Raw genomic sequence first — 12,402 nt, 5'->3', positions numbered from 1 at the left:
AGTTAAAGAACAGCCTAGAATTTGACTATGCCATCACCACACAGCCAGGTGCTAGGATGTCAGGCATGCACTGTTACATACTCTTTCCATGTTATAAAGGAAACTTGTTTATGACCTTCCAATGCTTAACAATAATTTAAAATGATGAATTACGAAATAAAAGAAAAAGTGGTAAACACCTGTGGTGTGCACAGACTTTTGACTGGTAGCAGGCTAGTTAGCACCAGGAACAGATGGGATGGGTTCCCTTCAGATTCAGAGTGACCTCGATCCGTCACCCCCACTTACAGGACAAAAAAACAGCATCTGCCATCTTTGCATAAGGCAAAAATATCCTTGGTCCCCTCCAATTCAAAAATCCTATCTGTGCCACTGACTGACTGCGCAACCCATCATTACACAGCAGCCTAAGTCCGTTGTTTTCAACCAACTGAGAAAGATGAAACCGGCAACCTTAGCCTGCTACCGTCTTAAGTGAATAAAATGATGACACAATAACATACAACTAGGGTAACCAGATAATCCACGTCAGGGAGGACACTTTGAGCTAGGACAGGATTTGTAAACAACCATTTCAATGAAAAGGACCTGGATTTCACTTAAGTACTATGTGCTGATTGGTCAGTCTCCTATAATCATGCATGTGTCACTAATGCTAATGTGCTAGATAAGTCTTCCAGTCAAGAAAGCAGACCAGTTAAAGCAACAGAAAAACTCAACTACTTAGGCAAGCACAGGAGCCTTTCACTTTTCAAGTAGTGTGTAAAATCGGATGTAGGCTCAGTGCATCCTCCCTGACATAGATTATCTGGTCACTCTAATAGTAACACATTTTATTTAGCTTCCCACAGGGCATAAAACTCCAGCATCAATAAAATAGTCATCTAAATTGTGGTGTGAAATTAAGCAAACAACTGATGATTAGATAGCTCACATAGGCTAACCTACATATAATTGCGCAAAACTTAAACAACATCATGCCATTAAATGCCTTTGGTTTAGACTATGTCAACTTATGCTTGGGCAGTATTATATTTTTCATACCATCAAACTGCCCATACATTATACCATGGTATATCGTATCTTGGCGGTATTTTCAAAAGCGTGACAAAGATATTACTTATCGGATGCATACATAAACTATTTGTCTAGGCCTACCTATACGCAATGCTCATAGTACCAGCACATCTATGTTTTTTTCTTCAAAGAACAGGTGTTCTGCCCTTTTTTCCTATCCAACAACAATTGCTCCTAAGTACTACAGTACATTACATCACACGTTTACAATCGCTGAAAATTTTTGCTACTTTTGCATTTTAACATGGTTTATCTTAAATGTTATTTATATTTTGTTTATATTTGTGTTCATTACAAACAATCCATGTGTATATTGTTTGCATTCCTCTGAATTCCATAAATATAGGACCAGATTTTAGTTAAACGATTTCCCAAAACCATAGTTCGAACGAGCGTTTGCAAACACTGTTGTTAAGTTGTGTAGTTTGAACTACAACTCTCGAGCTATACTTAGAAGCTTAGTTCTGGGTTACTACATCATCAATGGTGGAAAATGCAATCAAAGGAGGGTAGTCACCATGTAAGTAAGGTGAAAATATTAATCTTGCTGTAGACATCTATAACGTCAGGTGCTTTGAAAATGTAGTTGTAGAAGTGCTTTGAAGATGGTGGGGCGGGAGGTAGTGCTATTGTTCGGCAACCAGAGGGTTACAGGTTCGAGCCCTTGTTCTTCCTGACCCCATCAAAGTGTCCTTGAGCAAGACACTAAACCCCAAATTGCCCCCGGTGTGCAGGTTGGTGCCTTGCATGGCAGCCTCTGCCACCGATGTATGAATCTGTGGTAAGCATGGGTGAATGTGAGACATTTATTGTAAAGCGCTTTGAGTACTCGTAGGAGTAGAAAAGTGCTATATGAATGCAGTCCATTTACCATTCATCTCAGGTCACTGGGTAGCATCCATATCTCACAGCAAAACAGAGAGCCCCAGGACTCTAAAAACTTGGACTTTTGTCCTCTTACATCTACTGACTTTATAGGAAGAGTCACTAGAGACATGAATGTCACTGCTGAGTTAAGTGGACCTCGTGGTCAACATTGTCTCCACAGACAGACACACTGCTGATGGCTGTGCCCAAGTGATCATTAAAGCCCTGGACCTTGGTTTTTATCCAGGACATTCACAAGCCCCGATCAGAGCCTCCATGGACCCCGCAAAGATCACAGCATCATCGGAGAAGTCAAGATCAGTGAATCTTTCTTCACATACCGATGCTCCACAGCCCCTGGACCCCACGACCCTGCCCAACACCCAATCCATGCAAGCACTGAACAGAGTAGGAGCAAGAACACACCCCTGATGAACCCCAAATTCAACTAGGAAGAACACAGAAGTTCTGCCTCCATTTTGCACAGCACTCACACTACCAATGTATAGGCCAGCTATGAAGTCCAGCAACTTCGGGGGGATCCCACAAATCCTCAGGATGTCTCACAGTGTTGCTTGATCAATTGAATCAAACGTTTTATGAAAAGCAACAAAGGCTGCAAAGAAATTTTATTCTTGTTTGCACTCGATGAAAACCATCAATACCAGGATGCGGTCAATGGTAGACTTAGGTGTAATACCAGCCTGTTTTGGTCACTGGTAGGAGAGTATGTGATCATGGATCCTGTTGAGGATGACCCTAGCAAGGACCTTACCCGGCACTGAGAGCAGTGTTATCCCCCTATAGCTGTCGCAATCCAGGCAATCACCCGTCCCTTTCCAGTTTGGGACAACAAGTCCTGTTTTCTAGTCAGTTGGGATGACACCCAAATGGAAGCAAAGATTGCCTGCAATGCCAGGAGGACAGCCTTACCACCCATGTGGAGAAGTTCATCCCAGATATCACAGATCCCTACAAGGTTCCCTACCCTCAGCTGGTTCACCATGTGTGCATTCTCATTAAGATGTGGTGGTTCATAACTAATCAGAGGATCAGCCTCAATAACTATGGACCCAGAGATGTCCAACATCCTAGCCAAAGGATTAGCTTTATACAGCTGCTCAAAGTAGCCAGTCTAGTAGGTCCAAACTGCAGTGTCATCCATATGGACTATTCCATCATCCTCCCTGATTGCAGATGTGTGTAAAGCTTTAATCTTTCAGTAAGGCTGTACTGCAGGATGTAGGTTACTAGACCATAATTGGTCACAGATTCTTCTAACAAAAGCCTCCCAGCTGTCCTACTCAATTCCCAGTACAGAACAGAATTTCCATCAAGCCGTGTGCTGCAGCTCTTCTAGATAATATCCAAGGCACCCTGTGAGATGAAACACCTCCTTCTGGGAACACCAGCAATATCAACCCTCAGCAACTTTAAGGGTCTCATTCTCCTAGTAGGTGGTAGCCTATTAGACCTATGCTGAATCTATAGAGTAGCAACAACAAGTCTATGATCAGAATTCCCATACTTGGCACTCCTGTAGACCCTGCAGTTCCATAGGAGTCTTCAGCACCTGCCCCCAAGAATGTGATTGATCCTTCACTGCACCACCAGTATTAGAGTACCAAGTCCAATGATGTGGAACCAGGATCCAGTGTCTCGCAGCCCCTGACCTTTTGCAATGTCAAGGAATATGGATCCATTTTTACCACGATTATCAGATCCATGGGGACTGACACAATCCTCATAACCAGCCCTGTCAGTGCCAGTGGTTGCATTGAAGTCACCCATGACTAGAGGCGTGTCACCTCGTGGGCCCCCCTCAACAACCAAGTGAAGTTCCAAATACAATGTCTCCCTCATCGGGACATCACTCACCGTGGTCAGAACATACACTGACAGCAGACAAGACACCCAGAGAGTGCCTTTGGCTGAACCTCATAATATACTCGTTGAAAGGAGTGACATTGAACACCATTGAGAGGAGCTGATCTGCCACAGTACCAGCCATTCCTTGAGTATGGTAGCCTTCAAAGTGACCAGATTAATAATAGGTGTACCCACCTACAGAGATCTGGCTACTCCCTGGTCTGTGTACCTCAGAGAGTGCCGCAACTAAAATGCATGTTTATGAAGCTCCTCCAGGAGAGGAAGATGGTCATCATGGCAGAGAGACAAGACATTCCACGTACCTACCCGGATTGGCCCTCCCAGGTTAGGGCCCGAGTGCTGCCCTGCAATGAGCGACACCTCAGCACCACCCCAGTCCCAGTCCCCAATAGGTCTCACCCCATTGGCTCTCCTATGGTTTCGTCTGTTCCAGGGATGAGGCTCCCCCATCCCCTTAATCATGTGTTCAGCATTCCCGTGGGCAGCTGCAGCAGGGCTACTCCCACGGAGAGCTCAACAGAGTCCTGTCTGCTTTGTCAGAGCTGTATGAAGTTTTTACGGTAGCTGGAATGCCAATCCCACCACCAATCCCCAAATTTTTCCTTGTTAGTTGGAGGATCGCTTGCAGGGCTGGATGCAGTTTCCCATCATACCCAGGACCATACCCAAAATTTCTGGTATGGTAGTAAATTCGCGCAAGGCATCAAAAAAATAACAGAACACTGGCACCTCTCAATATCTGCTGATACTGAACAACAAGGGGAGTACCAGCACCTGGTTTGCCCCACTTCAGTGGTTAATTTGTGCCGGACCAATCAGGGTTAGCAACTGTCCTACACTGCCCTTCATGTCTCCTCCTCATTTAGTCAGCAGGTGTTGCTGGCCATCTTGTCCTCCTCAATGTCTCTTGCCCTTCAACCTCAGTGTGCTTTCTCAATTCCCCAGATGGCCACGTAACTCTATGAGCTCTATGAGTGTGTGGTTTAGAAACTGTTAACCTCCTGACATGGGTTTGAGGCTGGTTAAAGACTAACCTCATCTGTTTAATTATATTTAGTTGGTTTTCTGTTCCCTAGTGTTTTGTTTGTCTTAGTTTTACTATGTTTGTCCTCTTTGTCTTCTGTTATGGTTTTGTATTGTACTTTTTTTTCTTGTTTAATTTTCCTAGTGTAGTATTTCCCGGTGTTTCCTTAGTTTCAGGTTTGTAGTTCTTTAGTTCTGTGCCTATTAGCGTTACTGAGGGATTTCCCTATAGTTAATTTGTAGTTATTTAATTATTTTCATTCAGTTCACTCATTTATTGGTTTTATATTTCTTACTTTTTATATTTCTTTCAGTCCTTGCTACTTGCTTCCTCACATCATGTTCTTTGCGTATCTCATACAACTCACTCTCACCAAGGCCATCAGACCCCAGGCTCCAGGAGTTTGTATGAAGACCATAGATAAAGGCTCTGCTTCCCCCATTGGGGGCACAGACAGAGGCAGACAGACACTGAACCAGCCACGTGTGAACATCTTTCTATAACATCCTCATTCTGTCTTAATAAAGAGGTTCCAAGTACCAGTTCCATCAACGGCATAGGTGCAGGTCAGGTAGAGGGGCAGGTTAGTTCTCTGTTTCCTGAAGGGGGAGACAGGGAACTCCAGTCAGGCCAGCCTCTCAGTCCGAGGTCCCTCAATGCTCTCTGGTCCCAGTTCCCATTTCAGTCTTGCTGTCCCCTCGTCATTCTCCCATTCCTGTCCTGCAGTCTCCTTGGTATCCTCTGGCTTCCATCCAGCCGTACTGCCTTTCACCCCAGCCAATCCTTCATCTGGGACTGCAATGGTCCACTCACCCAGTCCTTTTATGTCCTGTCCCCAGTCTGTCAACCCTCCAGTATCTCTTTGACCCCAGTCTGATCCTACCCAGTTCCTTCTTCCTCTGTTCCCGAACCTGCCACCCTGTCAAACTCCTTTTGTACCTTTCCCTTCCCTTCTAGTTTCCCTACTCCATTCTGGTCCTCACTTCATGTACCTCTTTGTATACTCCAAAAGTACTGTGAAGTCATCACAATCCCACTTCATGGAAATCTTTAGTAAAAAGCAAAAGATTTATACGAGATGAAGAGAGATCCGAGTTGATATGGAACCATCACATAGCGAGCCATCCCTAGCCGGGCCTGCGATGCTAGAATATTGGTCTTTTGTCATTTTTTTTCTTATGTGCAGTACTTACCCATCGTGTTCTCATTTATTTTGTGGTTCTTCTTTTGGTGTTCATTTTTTTCCAATAAACCCCTTCTGTCTCGGAGTTACAAGTGGATCGTCACCTTCATTCCACCTGGCCCCTTCCAGTTCATAACAGAATGACTGAATTAACACGACAATTCCTAGGCTCTGTGATGTCCCTCATGCTAGGATTTTTTATCCCTTGTACCCACTGCTGGTGTAACATGGATAATAATTATTTTCACTTGCCACTGTGTCAGAGCTGTATATACGTGTGCGCATTTTGGTTTAGTGTTCTGTCACTTTAAAATATTTGTGCAGTTGCCTTTAAGAAAACGATGCACACACCTTACATTTTCTTCAGTTTGGAACTGCCCGCACGAGCATGCTTATTGTGCCTGTCATTTTAGAACATTGTTTACTTTTATCGACAATTTTGTTATATTAAAGTATATGTACCTGGACGAGTTTAAATATGGACAAAGTTTTGTGAGGTTGAACAACTGTACAGTGGTACCTCAGAACTCGAATTTAATCCGTTCAGAACTCCGGATCGAATCCTAAAAAGTTCGAGTTCTGATCGAATTTTCCCCAAAAGAAATAATGGAAAACCAATTAATTGGTTCCCGGCCCCAAAAAATTACACCGAAATTTGTTTTTTTAGCATTTAAACACAAAATGAACTGGACAAAACAAGCAAAACATAACTAAACACATCTAAGCACATTTATCAAAACAGTAATTTTTAAAGTAAGAAAATAAATGTATCTAAACAATGTGTCCTGCCCCGATCGTCTGCTCCTTCCGTGTGCCATGCCCCATCGTTAACCCCGTGTGGAATCCCTGTGTGATCAGCTGTTTCTGTTTGTTGTCATTAGTCCTCAGTATTTAGTCCGCGTTTCAGTTTGTTTCCCCAGTCCGGTCATTGTATTGTCCGTCTGCGTTTTGCCTGCGTTACCTGTAATTAAACCCTGTATTCCCCGATACCCTGACGTCTGCGCCTTTGTCTCCGTTCCGTCCCCGCTGGGCACGCCAATATTATTATAATTAAATGTATTAATGGTTTATTATTAATATTAAAATAATTAGAAATCTTTATTTTAAAATATATTTTATTATAATAATAATTACTGTTATCATTGTCTAAAGGTATTTTTACTGTCTAAATATATGTATTCAGCTAGTGTAAACATGCACGATGCTATCACAACGAATGCGAGGCTGTGACTGAAGCGTTACCCTTTGTTTCTGCTGAGAGTCGTGCCGCATCACTCATTTCCCCGCGCGTACAAAATATCTTAGGTTGGCATTCACGGTTTGACTTCTGAGATTCAGATCGAGTTCTAGGTCATTTTTTTCGAACTGGTTGGTTCGACTTTTAAGAAATTCGAATTCTAATGAGTTCGAGAACTAAGGTACCACTGTATATGCATTCTATCTGTTCTGTGAACCTCGGCCCGTAGGCTATGTTGCTTGACAAGTAGCCAGCCACCAAGATATGTGTGTGTGTGTGGTACAGTGAGTGTTTTTGTATTTCCAGAACAGTGCTGTGATTGCAGTATTCATATTTTCCACTGGTACATATTTACACTGTAATTGATATTGCTATACCTCTGCAGTTTGGAACTGCCCGAGCGAGTGAACAGTGTTGTGATCGCAGTGTTCATCTTTTCCACAGAATAAACCAGTTCGATTAGGAATTTTGAGTTGCGGTGCATTCAATTAACACAACGCAAGATCACACCGGTTACACTGAACTAGTGGAACTTGGGTGTGAGTACCTGCCCCCGAGATCTGTGATGGCCCTAGTCCTGTTGGTCTGCCAACCAAATCTTCAGTAGCGCTCCAAATGTATGGCTTGGGATGTGCTGCGCCCTGAAGTGTTCCAGGGCTCCTGAACATGCTAATCCTTGGATCCCTAAAATCCTTAGGAGGGGAAGGCAAGCTCCTGTTTCCGGCCTAGCTCAGCCCAATCTGCCTCCAGGTGTAGCGGCTTAGCCCAGTCTGCTTCCAGGTGTTCCAGCTCGGCCCAGTCTGCTTCCAGGTGTTCCGGCTTGTCCCCCTCTGCCTCCACATGTCTTGGTGGAGGAGCTTGCATCTCATTCTCCTTCATCCCAGATCCCCAGAGCTTAACCCATGGGAGGCATCGCATCCCGCATCCGCTTTTCCCAAACCTCTAGTCCCTGGCCCAACAGAGGGAATCACTTCTGCAGTCTGGCTGAACAACATCTGTGTCCTTCAGATGATCTGGTAGAGTCTTTTTCACCACCCTGATATATCTCTATGTTCCTTGTCCTGTGCCCAATTCGTGTGTTCCTGCTCCCGAGGGTCTGTTCCCTGCCTTGTTCCCTCATCTGGTCATCTTCTCCCAATTCTTTGTCTTCACCCTGTCTGTCCTGTCACCCTGTTTCACCTTCTGACTTTTTCTGTCCAGATCACCGGTGTTTTCACGTTTGGTGGAGGGTACTGGCAGGGTCAGTGCCCATCCAACCCTATCCTTCATGTCTCCTCCCCATTTGGCCAGCAAATGTTGATGGCCATCCTGTCCTCCTCTCTGTCTCTTGCCCTTCAGTCTGAGCATATTTTCCCCGTTCTACGGGCTCTATAGGCTAAGCATGCAGCTTGGAGACTATTACTCTCCTGTCATGGGTTTAAGGCCAGTTAAAGACTAACCTGACCTGTCTAATTATATTTATCTGGTTTTCTTAGTTTTCCTGTTCTGGGTTTGCCCTACTTGTGTTCTGTTTTGGTTTTGTATTATACTTTTGTTTCATGTTAATTTTCCTAGTGTAGTATTTCCCCATGTTTCTTTAGTTTGAGGTTTGTAGTTCCTTTAGTTCTGTGGTTATTAGTGTTAGTTTCTTCAACCATGTCTTGCTGCTAGTATCCTTTAGGATTGGTTGTCTTATGTTCCACCTGCCCTTTGCTAATCTGACTTTTGATTTTAAAGGGTAAAACCACACTGCACACACAGAAAAATCCACTATTTCCCCACTAAAATAGATAAGGTTACACACCAGGTTGTTACAGCAAAACAATTCAAAGAAAATGTAAAAAAAAAAAAAAATTCAAGAAATATTTCATTCTCTTTTTTTCAAAGCAACAGAGCCATTGGAACCTAAGCAGACCAAAAATGAACCAGAAAATCTGACAGAAGAACAAGCAGATGCTAATGAGAAGGACTGTAAAAAGAAGCAACACAAGTACAACACAGTTGAAAAATTGGATGCAACTAACTGGTGAATAGAAATAGAAAATATTGCATTGTTGTCAAAGACCGAGTTTTGTGTATGATGTTATCAAGTCTATATGTATATAGAGTGTTTTGTGACAATATTCAATAAATATTTCATTGAAATGATTATTTAAATTAGAATTTTAATTGTCATTTCAATGATTGTTTATAAAAATGCGATTTAAATAATTATTTAAACAGTCAAACCAGCCACCATTAAAGTTATCTGTCAAAGTCACCCATCAAACTCAGTAGGCAGGCTCTAAACAAAACACAAGATCTGACTGGTTATATTGCAACCTAAGTCACAACAGATTGATCTTGCCTAGCCGATTGAATTCTCATTTATAACCTCGTTTTGTCTGTTCTGTCTTGGAGTTGTATACATCCTAACTTCCCCAAATCCTAAATAATCTCCTAAGCAGTTAAGCTGTCTTAACTTTAATTGGTCACCACATAGTGCTAGTTATAGCTAAAATTATTTATTCCATATGGCTGCTCCTTTATTGCTTTTACCCAACCAATGAGCTGTACGGAGCTACGGAGCTCATAATATAATGAAAAAAGTGTTGCATATTGTGGCCACCTTATACTGTAACTGTCATGCCCACAGGGGCGGGGCAACACAGCTGTTAGCAATTGTCACAATTCCAACACGCTAGGTAAATCCAAATCGTACTACAGAGTGTTGCGAAATATTGTTGCCATGCGAATGACATCTACTGAGCTTTTTTTTTTTTTGTCTCGTGTATTCCCTGACTGCCTCATCGTACCCTGCTGCTTGCCTGCCCTGCTTCTCTGGTCCGCCCTACCTCCCTGCCTGGTCCTGCCTGCCCCGCTTGCCTGTCCTGCCCTGCCTTCCCGGTCTGCCTTCGTCCTCTCTCCCATCCCATCATCTCCACGTTCTGTCTCTGCCTGTAGGACTGACCTTCCTGGTTTTTAACCTTCTGCGCTCGACCCGACTACCCACTTGGATTTCCCCTTTAGCTCTTGGTGCACTCGGCTTACTACTCAATAAATGCTTCTCCCGCATTACAGGGTCTGCCTCTTTTCTAGTGTCCAAACGTCACAATAATACATGATGTGAATGAATCATACAAGTCCCGCTGAATCCGCGGTTTCAGTTATCCGTGGTTTACCTCGGTCAGAAAAAAAAATGTTAAATGCATGACTGTGATTTTTCATAGTTATCTCATCCTGTGATGGGTATATAAAAGCATGACTTACATTGCTCTGTTACACCTTAATGCATAGTTTTTTTTTCATTGCTCCATCATCTCTTGGGAATTAGGCTAAAACGTCATGATCCCTTTCATTAAAGAGAGGACAGTACTGTACAATAATATGCAATATAGGCTACTTTATTCTGATTGTATTTAATGCTGGTAATGTCTTACTCTGCGTGATATATCAAACTTTACCATATGCATGTACACGAAAATCACGCTATATATATATATATACAGTATATTTGTTCTGCAGATTGTTTCGGCTATCTTTGTTAGATCTTTGAACGTATCATCCCCAGATACGGGGAAGCACTGTAGTAAAATGTATTCACGACATACATAATTTTTATTCATATGTCATGATCATGGCTGTGTAGTTATTCTAAAGTTAGGAGAGTTTAAGATTTTAGGAAGTTATGAAGCTTGCGTAATACTCATTTCCTGTCTTAAGTTAGGATAGGAACAGTGACTTAGGAAATGTTCACCTGTAATAGCTTTTTCATAAATCAGGTTCTAATCCTAGTCAGCATAGTAACCAAACTGCTAAGACAGGATCTACAAGTTCGGAAGGTTCTGTAATGCAACCCCAGGATGAAACAGACAAAATGCAGGAGAAATCAGTCGACTGGGTGAGAACGATCTGATGTGACTGGTTCATACTTCCCTGCTCTAGCGCAACACTCATGCATCCCTTCTGCGTATGCTTACACAGAAACCTTCATACTTCTCTGGTCTAGCCGCATACTCTGTACATGTGCACAGCATGTTGGATTTATATTATTCTTAATGATAATAATATAAATTATTATTCTGATAATCCCCGCACACGTACCACAGCAGTGAGGTTTATGTCCGTTTCTTTATGTTGCCTCTCACGTCAGCCAGCTGACCAAAGTTGGCAACCCTGTGTGCACGTGTGCAGGGAATATCAGAATTAGAATTTATATTATTAATAAAAATATAAGTACAACACGTCATATACTTGAGCAAAGCACACGGCTTGACCGGAGAACTATGAACGTTTCCAAAAAAAAAAAAAATTTAATCTTTCCCCTTACCTTGTACCAATACGCACAATGCATACGTGAGTGTTGCGCATGTGCGGAGAAGTATGAACCAGCCTTACTTTGCAATGTAACCAATCAGATATTTTAATGGTTGCTGGTAGCCTATAATTTAAATAGTGATATAAACATTCTTTTAAATTACAATTTAAATTCTAGTTTAAATAATCATTTTAATTACATATACAAATAATCATTTAAATGACATATTTTTGTATTAAATATTGTCACAAACACCCCCCCCCGCCGACTCTGCCCATGGTTGGGTGTTTGATTGATCTGGCCAGATGTAATCCAATATCGAATGGATTCTGCAGTTTTAGTGATGTGAGGAAGGCAGGGTACTTCTATTGCAGCCATAAGAAAGCAGAGGACCCGGAGGAAGGCCGCACACATAAAAAAGTACAGGGAGGTTTGACCTGGAGCTGGTGGCAAACATATCTGGATCTTCGATAACGATTTTCAGCACCATGGAGAGAAAAGTATAGTTCCAAATACATTTTATTTTGATTATAGCTTCAATGTATGCATAAGCAAACCCTCATGTAATAGCCTTAAAAGTGATTACACCTAAATGCCACTTAAGGAGACTCATTTAAAATGAGAAAAAGACTTCTGAAAGCAATATTTTTACAGACTTGGCTGATGGATTCTCTTAGCAATTCAATTATAGTGACTGAAGAACTGACTAATGCATGACCTGCACTCAGCAGGAAAAAAGTCTACGAGGATTACCCAGTACTGTCTTGCTGAATGTATGTACTGATGTGTAGGCCTATATATGACTGTTCGCATAGGAAAAGCATTGAGGTTTAGGATTATAACTTCGC

The 12,402-nt window shown here is 42.4% G+C and overlaps 1 non-coding gene across 1 annotated transcript; it reads right to left on the bottom strand.

Annotated features, from left to right (window-relative positions):
- Positions 1-5,844: 5,844 nt before the first annotated feature.
- LOC140592911 (U5 spliceosomal RNA) lies at positions 5,845-5,956 on the bottom strand. Its single transcript, XR_011993363.1, has one exon. It is a non-coding gene; the product is annotated as a U5 spliceosomal RNA (small nuclear RNA).
- Positions 5,957-12,402: the final 6,446 nt, after the last annotated feature.

The sequence above is a fragment of the Paramormyrops kingsleyae genome, chromosome 9, assembly GCF_048594095.1.
Source record: "Paramormyrops kingsleyae isolate MSU_618 chromosome 9, PKINGS_0.4, whole genome shotgun sequence".
NCBI classification, from domain to species: domain Eukaryota; kingdom Metazoa; phylum Chordata; class Actinopteri; order Osteoglossiformes; family Mormyridae; genus Paramormyrops; species Paramormyrops kingsleyae.
Note: the sequence above shows the minus strand (reverse complement) of the source record. Positions and strands in the feature narration are given on the sequence as shown.